We start from the raw sequence: 21,397 nt of genomic DNA, 5'->3' as shown, positions 1-21,397 counted from the left end.
TTTCGCTTGGTCCAAGCAGGTATTCTGAGGCTAGGTTAAGCCGGGCAACGAAGTCGCTATAAGGCTCGTCAGGCCCTTGTCGGATTTTTGCTAGGGAAGTGGTAGCTGAGCCCTTTTGAGGGAGGCGTCTCCAAGCATGTAAGCCAGCCGTCTGGATCGGCGCCAAAAGTCCAGCAGGGAAACGCGACTGTTTAGGGTTAGTGTCAAAAGGTGCGTTGCCCACTAGCTTGACATAAGTCTAGGATTTAGAGGAGGACTTAGTTAATTTTATTTTGAGCAATTTCCCGACAGTGCTCTTTGAAATCTGCATTCCATAACAGGAAGTCTCTGGCACTGAGGGTGGCTGGGGCTAAAAATTTCCAATCATTAGGAGTAAGCCATTGTGCGCTGTGACTCTCTAGTAAAGCCAATGTGTAGGGCGTAGTGGGTCCATAGTGAGCACAAGCCTTTTTAAGTTTTTCAAGAAAGCGCAGGCTTAATTTTTTGTAAACACTCTGTGTTACTTCCTGCCTAGGGGTGAACTCCTCATCCTCTGAGACTTGATCTTCCTCTTGCCCACCCCCCCCTTCATCCCCTTGATCCGTTTCCTCCGCTTCCTCCTCTAGATCTGTTTCCTCCGCTTTCTCCTCTTTGTCCTCAGCCTGGGCGGGCTTATCTGTCTGACTGCGGGTGACTGGGAAGGCAAGAACAGGCCCTTGGCTCGGATTAGGCTTTGTATTAGACCTCCTTGGGCCAGCTGGGGTTGACTCCATGCCTAAGGCTAATGAGCGGAGCTCAGAGCCAAGGGATCTTAATTCTTTTAAAAGTTGGATCTGTTCCCATCTATGTTGGAGAGACTCTCGCAAGGGAGCCAGGTCAGGCACGGGAAGTGGAGAAAAAATATCTGAGGGGGCAGTTGGCCCCTGAAGGGCTGGAGCACAAACAGCAGGAGGGATATAGGAGCGAGGTGAATGTGTAAGTCCTATAGACTGTGGCAGGGTCCTGAGAGGTGGCAGGTCTTTTGAATGGTAGCCAGCTGCTTCCTTCTCCAAGGTAGCCTCCTCTCCAGGGGTCAGTGTGTATCCAGGATTTAAAACTGGATAAAGGTGGTTGGTAACTGTTGGAGCCTTATTTATTAGGGTGGGGTTTTGAGCAGGACCAGGAAGGTTCCCAGGGTCCTGGGGAGACTGAGAACGATCTGTGTCTATACTAACTGAAGGGCATGCCGAGGGGGGATGAAAGGTGTTTTGCATAGCCTCTTCCCCAATCCTGACAAGTTTTAAGGTACCATTATCAAAGGGTGAACTTTTAAGAAGTTCATTAATTAAGTTCCAGTAAGAAAAGGTGGGAACAGGCACCTTTTTCTGGGCCAAAGGATTCATAATAATCTTTTTAACAGTCTCCTACTCTAAGCCATCTTTTGCCATCAATGGTCCCTTCAAGGGGAAACCATGGACACAATTCTCCTACATATGAAAAGAATAATTTTAAGTCCTTTTTCTTAACACGCCCCCCCATGTCTTGAGGGCCTCCTTGAGGCCTGACAAAAACAATTCATGTGATGAAACTGCTTGTCCCATGGTGTGTCACTCACCTTGCCTCGTCCTCGCTCTCCTCCCGGATCTGTCTCTCGGTGGTGTCTGCCGAGGCGATCGCGTGCTCCCGCTTTGCCAAGTCTTCCCGGAGGATGGCGGTCCCCCTCAGTCAAAGGCTCGAGCCCCACACTGGGCGCCAAATGTCCTGACCGGCAGGACACATCAACGTGGGCAGCGAACCTAGATGGGGAGGAATGAAGGGACAAGAGACACGAAAGGTGACAGCAAGACAAAAGTTCTGATCAAGCTGCAAACTTTCATTGTTCACACAGGGGTATTTATGGGCTGGGGATGGGGAAGCTCTATTATTGCCAGTTGCTGGAAGTCTTCACAAGGTGAGATAACGCAGGATGTTTCAGGAAGACAGATGGCCGCACGATGTATCAGGGAGATGGATGGCTGCAGGGTGTCTCCCAGGCAAGATGTTTCCCAGGGGGCTGTTTCTTGTAACTGTCAGGCTATTCTTTGAAGGAGAACTCCCTTTTGGTCCCTGGCACTGTCAGGCTATTCTTTGAAGGAGAACTCCCTTTTGGTCCCTGGCAGTGTATGGTTCCTTTAAGCAGTATGTAGTGTCCTTCTTTATACCTTTTGATTAACTTTCACTTGAAGTCCACATTATTTGATATAAGAATGGAAACCCCTGCTTGCCTCCACAGTATATGTGAGTGGTAGATTTTTTAATAAGTTATTTTTTTGTATATGGACACATACCTTTATTATTTAGTTTTATGTGATACTGAGGATCGAATACAGGGCCTCACATGTGCTAGGCGAGTGCTCTACCACTGAGCACCAGCCCCAGCCTAAGTGATATATTTTTTTTCCCAACCTGTCACCTTCAGTCTGTAGGTGTCTTTTCCTATGAGATGAGATGAGTCTCTTGGAGTCAGCATATTGTTGGTCTTTTTTTTTTTATCCAATCTGCCTGTCTTTTTTTTTTTAAAGAGAGAGTGAAAGAGGAGAGAGAGAGAGAGAGAGAGAGAGAGAGAGAGAGAGAGAGAGAGAGAGAATTTTTTAATATTTATTATTTTTTAGTTTTCGGTGGACACAACATCTTTGTTGGTATGTGGTGCTGAGGATCGAACCCGGGCTGCACGCATGCCAGGTGAGCGCGCTACCGCTTGAGCCATATCCCCAGCCCAATCTGCCTGTCTTTTGATTGCTGAGTTGGAACTAAACTTTCAGGGTTATTATTGAGACAACATTTGTATTCCCAGTTAATTTTGTTTATTTTTGGTATTTAACTAAGTCAGTTTCTCTTTGATAGGTTTTTCCTTTAGAGTGATACTACCCTTTTCTGATTTTTTATTGTTGTTCATTTCCTCCTCATGGAATATTTTGCCAAGGATGTTCTGTAGTGCAGGTTTGTGGTTGTAAATTCTTTTAAATTTGTGTATAATGGAAAGTTTTTATTTTGTCATAAAATAACATCTGAATGAAAATCTAATTGCTAATCAAAATTTAATTTTGCTGGGTATGATTCTTGGTTGGTATCCATTTCTTTGAGACCTTGGTTTATATTGTTGCAGGATCTTGTAGATTTCAGGGTCTCAGTTCAGAAATCAGAGATCCTGATTGGTTTGCCCCATATGTAATTTGATTCCTTTCTCTTGTGGCTTTTGAAATGCTCTGCTTCTCCTGTATGCTAGGTGTTTTCATTATGATGTGCGTTGGTGTAGACCTGTAGTGATCTTGTTCATTTGGTGTCCTATATGATCCTTGTATTTGATTTCCCAATTCACTCTACATGTTTGGAAATTTTTCTGGTATTATTTCATTGAATAGTTTGTTCATTACTGTAGTTTAGACCTCTATGCCTTCATCTATCCCAATAGTTGTTAAATTTGGTCTTTTCATATTATCTCACAATTCTTGAATCTTCTGCTCACGGTTTCTTACCATCTTCACTGGGGTCAACTTTATTTTTTCAAGATTATATATTTTGCCTTCAATGTCAGAGGTTCTGTCTTCCAAGTGATCTATTCTGTTGGAGATGCTTCCTATTGAGTTCTTAATTTGGTTTACTGTTTCCTTCATTTCAAGAATCTCTGTTTTTTTTTTTCAAAATCTCTATTTCCTTATTGAAGGAATCTTGCTTTCTGTATTTGTTTATGTAGCTCTTTATCAAAATGATCCTTTGCTGCCTGTATTTTCTCTCATATCATCCTTTAATTCACAGAAAATTACGTACCTTCTCCCATTTATCCTGCTATTCTCACCATGGATTCTAATAATGTAGCATCTTTGTTTCGGGCACATTCATTCTTGGTTTCTCATGTTGTTCATGCATCTTCCCTTCCAGCTCTGTGTTTTGAGATATATAGCCATGTAGGCTTACAGTGTCCACAATGGGTTTCAATACCTTTCTTTTTTAAAAATTCATTTTTGTTAAATATACAACATTGGAATGCATTACAATTCTTATTACACACATAGAGCACAATTTTTCGTATCTCTGTATAGAGAGTATATTCATGCTAATTTATGCCATTATATATGTACTCATTTCTTTCTGCAATACAACTCTTAATACACATATATATCACAATTTTTCATATCTCTGGTTGTATATAAGGTATATTGGCACCAATTTGTGTCTTCATACATGTACTTTGGATAATGGTGTCATCACATTCCACAATCACTGCTAATCCCCTGCCTCCTCCCCTCCCCTCCAACCCCTCTGCCCTATGTAGAATTCATCTATTCCTCCCATGCTTCCCCTCCCACTATAGTCAGCCTCCTTATATCAGAGAAACCATTCAACATTTATTTTTTGGGTTTGCCTAACTTCAATTCTCCAATACCATCCATTTACGTGCAATTGCCATGATTTTATTATTGCTGAGTAAAATTGCATTGGGTAAATATTCCCCATATTTTTATCCATTAATCCACTGCAGGGCATCTGGGTTGGCTCCACTGTTTGCTATTCTGCATTGTGCTGCCATAAACATTGACATGGCTGTGACCCTGTAGTATACTGTTTTTAAGTCCTTTGAGAATAGTCCGAGAAGAGGAATAGCTGGGTCAAATGGTATTTTCATTCCCAGATTTCGAAGGAATCTCTATACAGTTTTCCATGTTGTTTGCACCAATTTGCAGTCCCACCAGCAGTGTATGAGTGTGTCTTTTCCCCCACATCCTTGCTAACACTTGCTGTTTGTCTTTATGATAGCTGCCATTCTGACTGGAGTGAGATGATATCTTAGAGTGGTTTTGATTTGCATTTCTCTAATTGCAAGAGATGATGAACTTTTTTAAAAAATATTTGTTGATTGATTCTACATCATTTTCTGAAAAGTGTTCAGGTCCTGGGCCAATTTGTTGATTGGATTATTGGGTATTTTGGTGCTTAGCATTTTGAGTTCTTTATATACTAGATATTAGTTCTCTATCTGATGTGTGAGGGATAAAAATCTACTCCCAGGATTTAGGCTCTCTCTTCACCTCAGATTTTTTTTTCTGAGAAGAAACTTTTTAGTTTGAATCCATCCCATGTTTAATTCTTTGTTTTAATTCTTGTGCTATAGGCATTTTATTAAGGAAGTTGGGGTGGCCTAGCCCAATGTGATGAAGATTATGGCCTACTTTTTCTTCTATTAGATGCAGAGTCTCTGGTTTAACTCCTAGGTCCTTGATCCACTTTGAGTTGAGTTTTGTGCATGGTGAGAGATAGGGTTTTAATCTCATTTTTTTGAAAATGGATTTCCAGTTTTCACAGCACCATTTGTTGAAGAGGCTATCTTTTCTCCAATGCATGTTCTTGGCACCTTTGTCGAATGTAAGATAATTCTAATTTTGTGAGTTAGTCTGTGTGTCCTCTATTCTGTACCATTGGTCTACTGGCCTGTTTTAGTGCCAATTCCATGCTGTTTTTGTTACTATTGCTCTATAGTATAGTTTAAGGTCTGTTATAGTGATACCACCTGCTTTGCTCTTCCTGCTTATAATTGCTTTAGCTATTCTGGGATTCTTATTTTTCCAGATGAATTTCATGATTGTTTTTTTTTTCTATTTCTATGAGAAATGTCATTGGGATTTTGATCAGAATTGCATTAAATCAGTGTAGTTCTTTTGGTTGTATGGTCGTTTTGATAATATTAATTCTGCCTATTCAAGAGTAAGGTAGATTTTTCCATCTTCTAAGGTCTTCTTTGATTTCTTTCTTTAGGGTTCTGTAAGTTTCCTTGTATAAATCTTTCACATCTTTTGTTAAGTTGATTCCCAAGTATTGTATGTTTTCTTTTTTTGAAGTTACTGTAAATGGGATAGTTTTTCTTATTTCCTTCTTGAGGCTTTGTCACTGATATACAGAAATGCCTTTTTAAAATATGTGTTCAATTTATATCCTGCTGCTTTGCTGAATTCATTTTTTAGTTCCAGAAGTTTTCTGGTGGTGCTTTTGGGGTATTCTAGGGATAGGATCATATTGTCAGCAAATAGTGCTAATTTAAGTTCTTTTCCTGTACTTATTCCTTTAATTTCTTTCATCTGTCTAATTGCTCTGGCCAGCGTTTCAAGAAATACATTGAATAGAAATAGTGAGAGCATCCCTGTCTTGTTCCAGTTTTTAGAGGGAATGCCTTTAGTTTTTCTCCCTTTAGAATTATGTTGGCTTGAGCCTTAATGTAGAGAGCCAGTATGATGTTGAGGTATGTTCCTGTTATCTCAAGTTTTTCTAATTTTTTGAACGTGAAAAGGTGGTGTATTTGTCAAATGGTTTTTCTGTGTCTCTTGAGATGATCATATGATTCTTATTTTTAAGTCTATGGATGTGATGCATTAGCTTTATTGATTTCTATATGTTGAACCAACCCTGTATCCCTGGACAAACCCCACTTGATCTTAGTGCACGACCTTTGTAATATGTTTTTGTATTTAATTTGCCTGAATTTTATTCAGAATTTTTGCATCTATGTTCATTAGAGATATTGGTCTGACGTTTTCTTTCTTTCATTTGTCCCTGTCTGGTTTTGGGATCAGGGTGATATTGGCCTCATAGAATAAGTTTGGAAGTGCTGCTTCTTTCTGTATTTTCTGAAATAAATTGAAGAGTATTGGTATTTTTGAATTTCTTATTTAAAGGTCTTGTTTAACTCGGCAGTGTATCCATCTGGGCCTGGGCTTTTCTTGGTTGGTAAGCTTCTTATGGCATCTGGTATTTCATCATTTACTATTGATCTGTTTAAATTGTGTATGTCTTCCTGATTCAATCTGGGCATATCATATGACTTAAGAAATTTGTTGATGCCTTCAATATCTTCTATTTTATTAGGGTATACACTTTCAAGATAATTTCTAAATATCCTCTCTATTTCTGTAGTGTCTGTTGGGATATTGCCTTTTTCATCATGTATGCTGGTAATTTGAATTTTCTCTCTCCTTCTTTTCATTAGCATATCTAGGGGTCTGTCAGAGAACCAACTTTTTTCAATGTTTAATTGTTTCTTTTAATTCAATTTCAGTTCTACTTTTAATTATTTCTTGTCTTCTACTGCTTTTGCTGTTGATTTGTTCTTCTAGGGCTTTTAGATGAAGTATGAGATTAATGACTGAGTTTTTCTTCTTTTGAGGAATGAACTCCATGCAATAAAATTTCCTCCTAATACTGCTTTCATAGTGTCCAAGAGATTTTGATATGTTGTGTCTATGTTCTTGTTTATCTCTAAGAATTTTTTAATCTCCTCCTTGAAGTCTTCTGTAACCCATTGTTCATTCTATTGTACCAAATTGATTCACTCGTTGAACTGCTTATAGAACTTGAAATATTTCAAGTTTGTCTTTTCACGAGGTGGAAGTGTCACTTTACATGTCTCCAAACATTAATATTTTATGAATATTTTACACATTGGGAATGTGTCATGGATGATACTTGAAACTAATTGTATTGGGGAGCTCAATCTATCTCATGGATAGAAAGCAGAGAGAATAGGAACCAGACTGTTTTCAAAAGCTTTTTTTACCAGTATTTTTGTCTCCCTTGTGCACAATCTCCTTATGAGAATATCTTTGACAAGTCTGATTTGCATCTGGAATGTCCGCCAAATTTCACATTCACTGATGGCCAAAAAGTTAGCAATTGGGCTTTTATTCAATGCTTCGATTATGGTATATATAGTTCACTTCACTCTGATACGGAATATATATATACTATTTTTAGACTTATGTATTTTCCTCTGAATTAGATAATGGGAAGTATCTTATTACATAATTAAAGTCACTCTCCTACATGATAGTCAGTTCTACTAACTCTTAATTCAAATTAAAAACTGAATAATGGTTTGGTCCATGTTCTATTGATCTAAGAATTTTTATTTCAGGAGCCATTGACATTCGGGGATGTGGCTATTGATTTCTCTAAGGAGGAATGGGAATCCCTGGATCCTGCTCAGCAGAATTTATATAGAGAAGTGATGATGGAGAACTACAGCAACCTGGTCTTTGTGGGTGAGCATAACTTTCCTTCAAAATTCCTAATTATCACTATTTAGTTTTCTTCCCTTGAAGTATATCTTTTGGGAACTTCTCCACAAGAATGTGTTGCAGATTTATGCTTTCAATAAAAAAGATGGGGTAGTTCTTGGTTTTGACAAGAAAATGTTAATGATGTTTCTTTTCATCCTTAATGCTTTCCTTTGGTGGCATGATATATATGTTTCACTTGACATATGGTTGACTTAGAGGAATGCAGTGCTGTCAAATCCTGTGGCCCACATATAGTAGAGGACATAGTTGAGGTAGAGGAGGAAGTCTAAATTCAAAAAGGTTCATTGAGACATTATCCAGCAGAAAATATTTTTGAGAAGCTTTGAATTCTTTCTCTTGTTATCATAGAAAAACCTGTCCTGTGTTTTGTGCTTTAAAATTATGTAGTATCCTTCTTTTCTTCCAGTAATATCTCCATACATTCAAATTAACAACAAAACACTCCCCTTGCCTTGTGAGTGTCAATATTATCTGACAGCTCTTCTATAATTAAAAAAATATTTTTAGTTGTTAATGAATTTCCTATTTATCTATATATGGTGCTGAGAATTGAACCCAGGGCCTCACACATGCTAGACAAGCTGTCTAACACTACTCTACAACTCCAGCCCTTCTTCCATTATTTGCAGGAAAGTTTTGCACATTTCTGGAGACCTCTAGGTCCACCGATTGTAATACATTACTATCATAAGTCAGTTTCTCTAATCTTATTTGTACATTTTTTTTTCACTAAAATTTCCTTATCAGTGTTCTTTCTGATATGTCTAATGGATTTTCTGTGAAATTATCTGCCATGGAATGAATGTCAAGTTGAACAAAGAGTGCTGTTTTGAGAGATGGTGTAAGTTTTATTTGAGTTAGAGGATTTGTAAAATAATACATCTGTGGATATTTACAATTTGTGGTTTTTTTGTTTTTTAAATTGTGTACAGTAGGTTCCATGTTATAGACTGGGTTTCCTCATATCAGTTAATTGCTTCACAAACTAAGATATGTATGACTCTTGTTTGTATTGCCAAAAATATAATATGTGCTTTTGCTTGTATAAATATTAAGTGTCTTTTGTCCATGACTTTTGTATTTTATCTTGATTGGCTTTTCATTCTGCCCATGTACATAGAAATTGAAGTTTTCTATGTATAATTGTAATGGGGATTGATGGCAGTGATACTCTCATGCTGAACTATACCCCAAGCTCTTTTTCACTCATATTTGGAGAGAGGTTCTCACTAAGTTATTGAGGATGTCTTGAATTTGCAATTAACTTGCCTCAGACTTCCTAGTAGCTGAGAGTACATGCATGCCCATCATTTGTATATGGATGAGCTTGTTCTTATTTATAGGATAAAGACCACATTATTTGAAATATAGCTTTGAGAAATGTTGCAATTCTCTTTATCTTTTAATTTTAATTTTAATGAAAACCACAAAATAAAACTTACTGCCTCCAAAATTTTAAATATACAGTTCGGTATCATTAATTCAAATTGTTATGCAATATATCTCTACAAAGTTTATATCTCAAAAAAAAAAAAGAATGCCTAGAAAGCAAGGGCTCATTTCTGTGTCCCCATCACAAAACCATTCTCTTTTGTTCAGAAAGCTTCTTTTTTAGAGATGTCATATTCATAGAATTCTGTGATATTCTTTCTGTGACATATTTCAGTTAACCTAGTGTACATACATTTTGTAAAATATATAATTAGAATAAATTCTTTGACTTCAAAGTTCTATGCTTTCTATATTCCAAATTGTCTCATCCATTCTTTTCAAAGGATATTTGGTTTGCATCCCCCATGATAGCTCTGTTGAATAACAGGGTAAAAACACTGGTGTGCAATGTTTTAATTTTGCTATTGATGTGAGGGATTATTACCACACTCACTTAGAACTCTATGTACCTAACTCCATGTCTACATTTACAATTGAATGCTGTAACTATTAGTATATTTTTTAGCAGGGAAATATTCTTCTAATTTTATTTGTATTTTGTGGGATAATCCTAAAATTTAAAGGATAGATTTCTCTGCAAAAAAGAAAAAAATTAACAATGGGAGTTTGATGAATATTACCTGGAACCTGTTGTTAACTTTAATTTTAATAAGCATCTTTTAATTTTAACTTTCAATTTTTGAACAACAGCATGCCCAAGAGTGTTCAATCAACTGACACATATTTAAGGATTTTTGAACATCCCTTTTACTTTTCAATTCAAATTTTTATTCCATATTGGTTACAAAATAACTATCACTTCAATATTTATTTACCTTTGTATTAATACATAAAATTGGTCTATCCAACATAATATCCCACTTGTGATTAAGAACAGGGATTATATTAGTCTACAATAGTTTCAAAATATTTTCATATTCTTATGCTTTGCAATTACCATTTTGCTTCACTGTATTTCCCTTTTCAGTAAGTGGGGATTGATGTCTCCTAAGGTGACCGTGATTCTTTGTTTTTATTCAACTCTCTCAGTGTTTTCTTTGTGTGTTTGGCAAGTAGAATGTACATTGCAAATGTATTTACTCTTAATCCTAGGGAAAGGTTCCTTTTCTCTATTTTGCCTCTTTTCAAAATTTTTTAAAATTTAAAATGTCTTTTATGTCATGTAACTGTCTTAAACTATGTTTTGTGTAGTATGGTTTAGACAACCCAGTTTTATTCAGTCACTTTTGTATGTGACATTCTTATATCCTTTTTCTTTCAGTATGTGTGTGTCCTTAGACTTAGAGTATCCTGTGGAGTACCTACAGTTGTAATATTTAAAGTTAATTCAGATAGCCAAGGTTTATTTTGATCAGATATTCTAATCTTGCATTTGCCAACAAAAAAATCTAAAAATGAAGAATCTCTTACTCATACTTTGTATGAGTATCAACAACAAATTGAATATATTTGTGTGTCCTTTCAAAATTATATTATTGTTACAGGTATATATGCCTATTAACAGTTTTGTTTTTATGCTTTTGTCTTTCAAATTCTATTGCAAAACTACATGTTTTGAGGCCCATCATTACAATAAAATAGAATTATTTGTGCCAAGACATGTTTAGAATTTCATAGACTTTTGTTGCTGTGCACACTTACATTTTAGTATGAAGGATAACCTTTCATACATTGTGAAGAACATATCTAGTGTTGATGAGTAGTCTATGCAATTTTATATCTTTAAAGTCTTTATTTTCCTTCTCTTTTGAAAGATAGTAGCTGTGAATATAATGTCTTGGTTGATAATTTTATTCTTTCATCTCTTGAAAACAGCCCTGAATTCCTTCTGTGTTGTGAAGTTTTGACTAAAGATTTTACAATTATATAGTTACACATTTCTAGGTGACCTATCTTTTTCTCTTGGATGCTCTCAATATTCTGAGTTTTAAAACTTGGATTAAAACCCGCTTTGAGTCTTTACAACTTGGAGATAATTGAGCTTCTTGAATGTTTTATTTCTCATATTTTCTGAAGTGTGTTTATTAGTACTGGAAAGAGAACTTAAGGGCGATTCACCACTTTTCATTTTTTATGTTGGCTGGACTTGAAATTTTGATTCTTCTGGCTCAACCTCTTAGGGGTGGTTTTACACAGCAACATGACTCTTTCAGACATTTTCTAAAGTCTTTCAACACACATTTTTTGCTTATTACTTCTAACAATTCTGTACTAATTTTATTTTATTTTTTGAGTGTCGGTTTAGTTCAGTAAACTTCTTTTAAATGATAATTTATTATCCCCTTTGAGTAAATCATAACTTTTTTTTTACAGTTGATTTAGCCATATTTTTTTTGTTTGTTTTTTGATTGCTAAGCAGAAACCCCTTTGTGAACATTCCCCAAATATTCACATGTTTCATATTTTATTTTTTAATGAAACAGAAGAAAGTTGGTAGATTTCTTAAATCTATTGTGAAGAAGGAAAGGCTTTGTGTAACACAATGTATTTTTCTCTACTATATTACTCTCTCTAGTAATGTACTCATTTTGTATACCGTGAACACTAAGATGATTTGGAAAGTTCTCAAAGTGATTTTCCGAGTAGATTTTTGTTTAATCTATATATTTCTGCAGTAACGATGGACTTGGATTTAATAATTCACTGCCTGCTGGTGTTCCTTTATTGCTGTAATTTCTTATGTTTGCAAATTATATTCAGCCCAGTACAGTAAGTAAACATGATTGTTATTTTTATTTATTACAGCCATGACTTCTAATCATCCTCCAGAAATTTCACCAGAGCAAAGAATAAAAGAGAGATTGGGAAGATATGGAAAGAATGACCTTGCCTTTTTACAACTAAGAAAAAAATGGGAAAATATAGGTGAGAGTAAAGTTCAAAAATTCTATTAAAATAGACAAAACCAATTAGTAGTCCCTATTTATGATAAAAATTTTATGATCAAAAAACACCAAAATAATTATTATCTGAAAAAAGTTCAATGTATTCCACTTACTTTTGAGGCGCTGTATATGTCTTTAAGAATAAATTTACAGCCATTTTTAAAGAATATATTTCCTCTGGAGGGTTGCTGAAGGAGGAATTAGTCTCAATGTTTCCTGGGGAAACCACGTGGTCCAAAGGCCCATCCTGACTTTTGGACTGAAGAAACCATGCAGTTACTCATGAATTCCATGACGTTCATCACTGGGGAGACTAGAGTGACATCAAGTGTAGGAAAAACATCCCAATATAGGACCACCTCTTTAGTCTTGGATACTCAGTAAAAAAGTGTAACCAGAAACATGTAAAATGATGACTGTAAAAAGAAAAAGACATTATATAGGAGCGTTTATGCCCCCACATGTTTTTATTTCATTATATATTTTGATTTTATAGACCTTTTTCATTCTATTTAATAACTTACAATATAATGCTTGCTATACTTATTGGATTATATGATAGATAGCATGTGTCATGGTCTCCCAGATTCCTCTACAACCTAGTAATTATAAGATACTATAAACTAACCCTGTCCTTCCTCAGATCTTACAGCTCCAGGACCCCATGACACCACAGAGAAGAAACACAATTTTGATTGAAATAAACCTCTAGATTCTCATCTACAAGTCCTGTTCAAAAAGTAAAAACCCAATATTATCTTCATATGTGAGCCCTTAGGGTCAACAAAACACCACCCACAAACATGTCATTGAACTTCATTTGGGAAAATAAATATTGAAATATAATGATAAATTCTAGGAGAATAATATTCACACTATTTTTTACTCCAAAGGGTAAATCTCTAGGTTTCATGCTTCTCTCCACTCCATGTTGTTTTACACAGAAAACCTTCTTAATTTTACATATGAGAGTTTTAACTATTTATAAGGCCCTGAGGGAAGATTCGGTACTAGAAGTCTAAGGAAAATACTAAAGATCTTCCCTTTCCATGTGCCTGCATTATGTCTGCCTATCCTTGATTAAACAGCTAAAGAATACTGATTTCTCTATGAATCTGGCTCAGTGGCTCACTCGTTGGAACCCCAATTTAATTACTCATCTCAAGGCTATCACTCCCTCCTCTGGGATCTGACGTGTTCTTGGGAGGATGTAGTTTTCTTCATGGGACCACTAGGTCATGCAAGCTGTTAGAATGAAGCCTTCTTTGATCTAACTTGTATTGATTCAGCCACACTTTAAATACAAGTTAGAACAAGACTTCAGACTCTCACCTGTGGAGAGGAAGCTCTTCCCAGGGCTTTTCAGTAAGGTCCCTGAAAAGCTGTTTAGGACTCCCTTGTACATAGGTTTGGTTTTGGTGTTGTCCTAGTCTGGCAAGACAGTTGCCTGTGTCTATTACTTTTGCTTTCTCTCTTGCTTTCATAGTATTGCTCAAAGAAACACTGTCTGGTGTGAAGACAGTGTCTTACTTATCTATTGGACCTGACCTGCCAAAATGAGCAGCTGCCCACATGCTTAATGTCACAAACACATGTATGTGTTATCTAATCAGTAACTAGTGTGTCTTTCAAATTCATGATTTTTTATTGCATGGGGGAGGAAATTGAGAATGCTTTCTTTGAGTGAACACAGCATTCTTAATAGCATTCACAACACTGCTATGTAATGTTTCCTCTCTGCTCAACTTGTATTTCTCTTGTGCTGCTTTTTAAAACGAATAGAGAAGAGTTGTAAACCAAAAATTTTGTGATAATAGTTGCACAGACTGTCTTTGGCAACTCTATTTACCATTATTTATTATTTTGTAGGGACTCAAGGTAGTCTTTTATAATTTTATTTAACCTTAATGACATTAGCATTTATTGAGGAGTTTTTCACTCACAGACCTTCTCTATATACAAATTTTCCCTTATCATTTTTAAAATTTCTTACTTTTTGTTGGGACCTCTGCTGACCATGGAAGTGCAATCGCTGGGAAAAAAGAAATCCTCAGTCTTGTGATTCTCCATGTACATGACAGTTAGACCTTGAGAAATGGCTTCCATATACGTGCTGGAACGGACCCAAGATATGGCTTCTGCAAACACAAAGAATAACTCCCCATCAACGGGGCACACATACCAATTGGGGTATTGTTTCTGTAACTAGGGTAATGGGGCTCTGTTTCTGTAACTGGGGTGCCTAGGCTACCCTAACCTGGGGGACTCTCCAATCTCTGATTGGCCCCTGCCTTTGTACCCCCCCTTCTCCTCTCTCTATATTAGTCTTCTCCCTCCACAATAAAGTGAGTTGCTGCACCATCTTGGCTGAATCATCTCCCGACTCGGTGTGATTTTTGCCAGGCTTGGTGGCGGGCTGGATCTCGACAATTACCCTCTCGCTCAGCCCTGAGACACTCACTAGCTGTTCTAGTGATTCTCCTCAACCTCTGTCAGAAGGGCGGTTCTGACAACTTTTTTTAAGTATATATGACAGTAGAGCAAATTTTGACATATTATACACAGAGTAAAACTCATTTTAGTTAGCATTCCATTCTTTCGGTGTACATGATGTGAACCTTCACTTGTGGTGTATTTATATATGAACACTGAAATGTTGTGTCTGATTCATTCTACTGTCCTCTCTATTCCTATTTCCCTTTTCTTTCCTGCATTCCAGCTTTGTCTAATCCACTGAATTTCTATTCTCTCCCCCTCCCTTGTTGAGAGGTTTAGCATCCATATATATTATATATTATATATTATATATTATATATTATATGAAATGTCTGTTTCACTCTACTGTCATTCCTATCCACATATCCCCTCCCCTCCCTGCACTCCTCTCTACTTAATCTAAGGTAACTATTCTTCCCCACCCCTCATTGTGAATTAGCATCCACTTATCAGAGAGAATATTTGGCCTTTGTGTTTCTGTGTGTGTGTGTGCGTGTGTGTGTTTGTGTGTTGGCTTATTTCACTTAGCATGATATTCTCCAACTAAATTCCATTTACCACCAAATGCCATAGTTTCATTCATCTTTAAAGGTAAGTAATATTTCATTGGTGGGGGGGATATATTTAATCACATTTTATTTATTTGTTCATCTGTTGAAGGACACCTAGGTTGGTTTTATGGTTTAGCTGATGTGAATTGTGGTGCTGTAAACATTGGTGTGGCTGTGTCCCTGTACTATGCTGTTTTTAAGTCCTTTGGGTATAGTCCGAGGAGAGGGATAGCTGGGTCAAATGGTGGTTCCATTCTGGTTTTCCAAGGAGTCTCCATACTGCTTTCCATGGTTGTTGAACAAATTTGCAGTCAGTCCCATGAGCAATGTGTGAATGTTCCTTTTCCCCACATCCTCACCAAGATTTATTGTTACCTGTATTATTAATCATTGCCATTCTGACTGAAGTGAGATAAATAAATTAAATTAATTTTGACTAAGTATTCCTAATTGCTAGATGTGTTGAACGTTTTTTGACATGTATTTTGGTAATGGATTATATTTCTTCTGTGAAGTGTCTTTTCAGTTACTCAGCCCATTTGTTAATTGGGTTTTTCATTAATTTTTGAATTCTTTGTATACCCTAGAGATTAGTGCTTGATCTGAGGTACGTGTGGTAAAGACTTCATACAAATCTGTAGGTTCTCTCTTCACATTATTGTTTCTTTTGCTGAGAAATAGCCTTCTAGGTTGAATCTATCCTGTTTATCGATTCTTGATTTTTAATTCTTATGCTGTAGGGATCTTGTTATGGAAGTCAGATTCTGGACCCACATTCACCTCAGATTTTTAAATGGCATCCCAAATTCATGAATGTTTCACTTTTATTGTTTCTCTTACTATCTCCTCTTATAGATCTACATGTTCTAAAGAGTCATGAAATGATCTAGCTTCACATGCATGATTTTCTGATGACTGTTATTTTTCAATATGTAGCTGTAGATTATTCAAAATATATTTTTACTATTTTAGACACTTGAATTAAAGCACATACATGTGTTGTGTAGGAAATATTCCATCAGTATATCAACATCAAATGTATAATATATATAAAAGCCTGGATGGAAATGCATGCACATTCATTCCAGAGATTGGCCCATAACACTTATTCTACACTAATTCTACATTTTAGAACCTCCATGAAAGAATTACTCAGATATTCTTTTTGTGGGGGGAGGATGATGAAGATTTAACTCAGGGACACTCAGCCACTGAGCCACATCCTTAGCACTATTTTATGTAGAGACAGGACCACACTGAGCTGCCTAGTACATCTTTCACTGAGGATGGCTCTGAGTGCTCTACTGCTAAGCTACAGCCACAGCCCCAGAGATTTTAATCTGTTGTTGTTGAGACTATGCTATGGACTTTTAAATACTTTCTTCACATTATATATGCATTTTTAGGAAATAAAAGTATTAATGTGCTAACACTGTTCTGTATGGAATCATCATGTCAAATCATTCTACTTTATTAAATGTTCTTAGTAACAAGTAGTAAAAACACACTATTGGGTAAATAATGGCATAGCATCTCTATTAATTATTAATTATTCAATTTACTCAGAGAATAGTATTCCTATTAGTCATATCTTTGTTCATTTTTTTTTCCTTGTCATCATTAGAGAAATAAAGACAGGTGTAGATCAGGTATGGGGATATGAAAGTAAGCCCCAGATTTATGTATCTTGAGTAACAAATTTTTTAAATTTTTATCATGCAATTCTGGAGAGTCACACAACCTCCTAAACAGGGTAATTAGAAAGACCTCAAAGGCATAGAGCAGCTGGCACATATTCGGGGAAAAGGAGGATCATTGGAGAGAAATACTCCCAATATTTTCAAGAGAAATGTGGTTACATGTTGATCTTTCCTGGCTCTTGACGCTTTATGTGCAGAAACATTCTGAAAAAGTCAGGCAATCCCTAAAAGTAACCCCTGAGGATACTTGACTGACTTCAAAGAATGTAGGAAAATATTTTCCACCAATATTGACTTCCTATTTATTCTTGAAGCCCTACCATGGAAATATAACCAGTAATGGGTACAATAATGTGGATATAAAAGAGACATACACATGGAGCACTTAAACCTCCCACATAATTTAATAAGAGTCTCATGCTGTATCAAGTGAGCTAGCCGGGCACCTCATAATTTACTTAATTAAATATCTTTGTATTTTCCTACCTCTTTTATTGTACTTTATAATATATAATGATAATTATACACTTGGGATGGCAGGGTAGACAGTACATAGCATAGACTTCCCAAACTTCTCTATAATAGACTGTTTACAAGACAACATAAACTAAATCTGTCCCTTTTTTCATCTTTCTCCTCACACTGAGAAAAACAAAATTCTTATTCAGATAAGCCGCTAACAATGTACAAACCTGTTCAAAAGTTAAAGCACATGATTAGCCTATATTTTTTCATGTGTTAGTGCTTTGGCTCAAAAAAAAATTCTACACATGTTGATTTAAGTTGACTGGAATATGTAAATGTCACAATCTAATGATCAGTTTTAGGTATAAGAAAACCAAGGTAATGGTAATGATGTTTCTGTGATCCTTGATTTATGGTTTCAGATATGGACGTATCATGGTCATTCTCTTTTCTTCCAGGGGTCATGCCTCTACCTTTCCTCTTGTATTCATTCCATGTAATTTCACACATGATAAATTAGTTCTGAGGAGTAATTTTATTTTTTTTCTACAGAAAGTGTACATTGTAATTTGGGAGTCATTGGGAGCTCATGCATTTTAAAATTTTCAGCCTAACAATAAGGTATGTTGTGGGGAGCCACACTGAATGACCACATCTTCCAGTCCTGAAGCAGGTGGCTCTGACCAGTCACTACATTTATGGTGACTCATGGGCCATTACCCCCATACCATACGCCTAATTTTGGGATGAAACAATGTAAATAACAGAATTCAGGTATTGCCAGGAGTGTTTGATTGTTTCAAATTTTTGAGATAGTCTAAAATCACTGTGCAATTAGAACATGCCATCCGGCTCTCTAAGAGACTATCATGTCATTTGAGTGACTTAATCAAGGGTTTACTCCTAGGGAAATCGAGGGAGATTTACAGGAAGAGTACCTACCTGTAACCCAATCTCTCCAACAGAGATTAACTGATGCATCCAGCCCAAATTTTTGGAAAAGGCCCTGACCATAAAAAAACCAATTGGCTCACATAAGAGCCAATCTGGGTTTCTCAGTGACCCTTTACAGGGGAAAAGTTAAAATAGACCACATATTAGTTGAGGAACTACTTCAGGCTGGTCATTTAGAGCCCCTACACTTAGCCCTTGGAACACACCCATCTTTGTATTTAGGAAAATGTCTGGTGACTGGAGATTATTACATCACCTAAGATCTATTAATTGTGTTATAGAGCCTATGGGAGCATTACAATCTTGTCTTCCTTTTCCTGCCGCTATTCTTTTAGATTGTTATTTGATAATAATAGATCTGAAAGATTCCTTCTTCTCTATACCTTTGCACCCAGGTAACTGTAAAGAATTTGCTTTCAGTGTCCCAGCAATTAATTTTAAAGAACCAGTTAAAAGGTATTGCTAGACAGTGTTGCCTCAGGGAATGTGTAGCAGTCCTACTCTATGTCAAAGTTTTGTGACATGGGCTATCATGCCCGTGAGGGATAAATTCCCTGAAGTATATATTATTCATTTTATGAAAGACATACTTTTAGCTCATGGTTACCCAGATGTACTCTTAAAACTTTTAGCCAAATTAGAGACATCACTCACAGCAATGGGTTTGTGCATTGCACCTCAATTTTGCTAAAGACCTCTCCTTTTTAATATCTAGGTCATGTGATTAAAGGACATACAATCCGTCCTCAAAACTTACAAATGAGAAAGGTCGATCTATTGTAGAAAAAGCTCATTTATCTATTAAGCTACAATTACAAAAGCTAAAAGGGGGAGATCGGACTCGGACTCTCCAAAATAACCTCAATCATGCTCTGTTTCTTTAAAATTTTCTAAGTTGTGACTCAGAAGGTCATACTACAGCTGAGTGACACATCTTCCATAGCAACAGGCCCCTTAAGCCGAGTTTGGTGGAAAGGCTTGCACTGGCCAATGGAGAGGAACAAATCCAGTGATCATGTGGGGCAGAGGTCATGCTTCTATTTTCCCAGAATGTGCTTTTCATCCTATTTGGGTTCCTGAACCTGCCATCAGGCATGGAGGACCTATAATCAAGATTCAAACAACTGAAGAGTGACCCAGAGATGCCAGACCTAACCCTCTCCAACAAGAGGAACTCTCAAAAGAAGAGAGGAAGAAAGATGGCCCAGAGTGACCCAATGGTGAGGCCACCCTCATGGAAGGACATAAAGAATTTGACACTTTAGGCAAACAAATGATTAGACAGCAAGGAAAAGGTAAATCTCCAACTATGATGCTCACTGCAGTAATAGCTCTATTGAGCCATCAGGTAAAGGGGAATCAGGGAGATACTTACCGGACATATTTTTTAGATCCACCTCTAGTACACCCAGCAGTGTTGACTAGAGAATCCATCACAGTTTTGCTAATGACTCATTCATGATGGAGGATATACAGATACCCCTCTTACTCCCAACCATGTGACTGGATTTAATTATTCTGTGTATAGTGCCCAACTACGCTTGTGTTGGTCCCACAATAAATATGCTGGCTGTCAAAAAGTATATTTGGGGAAAAGACAGCAGTTGGGGGACCAACTAATTATACTGTTCCTGGAGACTAAAAGCCTAAGATAAGATCAGTTATTAAAATGTGACTTTCTCATAACCTGTCATCTCAGAAGAACATCCATGAATACATTCTTCTTCTAACAATTTGGCAATACAAAATGACACCTTTCCTAAGTGGATGGAATGTATAAATATTTTTCCAGTACAGCATAAGGTGTGTAGAAATGGTGGGTACATTTTGGACTGGTCTCCTAAAATTGACTATAGGCAGTTATGCAAGGGTAATGCCATGAATCCTGCCTCCAGGATTTGTTAGTAGCATCCTGACCTTCAGCGAGGATGGCATTCAGAAAGATGTTTGGCACTTAATTGCTGCCTCAGAATTCTTAGATTTTACTGACAAACCTTTACCAGACTTTGTAGGCAAGAACTGTAACAGAAAGGTTCTTGCTATGGCTTATGGGCCTGTGTTCAATTACAGGAAATGTAAAAGTTAAAAGGGAAGATGATAGATATCTTTTTACATGTCATAAATGTAACCAGAAATAATAATGAAAAAGGAACATTGACACTTCATCAACCCTCTTTTGTTCTTTTGTCTTAGTACCAGGAAATATTTCGGAGCCATGGTAGGCTGATGCTGGTTTTCAAGTCTAACAACAAATACACGGCCAGCTAGTGAGACCTAAATGCACTCTTGGACTCATAATAGTGGGGGTTGTTCCCTTGCTTTCTTTTATTGCTTCCATGGTCACGGTCACAGCTTTGGTGGCCATATCTCAAATATTTAACATGTGAATTTTCTTAATAATTTGGCTCAGAATAATTCCAAGGCTCTTCACAATCAAATAAATGTTGATAAAAGGATTGAGACAAAGCTAAATTCCTTAGAGGCTGCTGTCATGAATATAGATAATGAACTTTCCACTTTGAAATTCAAGGAAAGACTTAAATGTCATGCTAGCTATAAGTATGTGTGTGTTACTGCTGCCAAATGTAATGCTTCTTAATGGCATTAGGAGAAGGTTCAAAACCATTTGTTGGGTATTTGACAGAATAATGATGACAGCTTGGATCTTTTGAAGCTGCATCATCAGATTCAAGATACACCAAAAAGTAAGATTAATTTTTCAGATCCTACTTCTTTAGCTGATCAAATACTTAAAGAATTAAACAGCTTTAACCCTGGAAACATTCTTAATCACTCTGCATGGTATATCCTTGTATTGTTCTCATTGCTAC

At 36.6% G+C, this 21,397-nt stretch overlaps 1 long non-coding RNA gene across 1 annotated transcript in view; it reads left to right on the top strand.

Annotated features, from left to right (window-relative positions):
* Positions 1-21,397, top strand: part of LOC308640331 — a 184,443-nt gene that overhangs the window by 10,552 nt on the left and 152,494 nt on the right. Inside the window, exon 2 of the long non-coding RNA XR_014020246.1 lies at positions 7,898-8,024. This is a non-coding gene — a long non-coding RNA (uncharacterized lncRNA). The remainder of the gene's footprint in view (positions 1-7,897; positions 8,025-21,397) is intronic.

The sequence above is a fragment of the Spermophilus citellus genome, assembly GCF_964194105.1.
Source record: "Spermophilus citellus genome assembly, contig: SCAFFOLD_237, whole genome shotgun sequence".
Classification (NCBI taxonomy): domain Eukaryota; kingdom Metazoa; phylum Chordata; class Mammalia; order Rodentia; family Sciuridae; genus Spermophilus; species Spermophilus citellus.
This window is presented reverse-complemented; position numbering and strand designations above follow the sequence as displayed.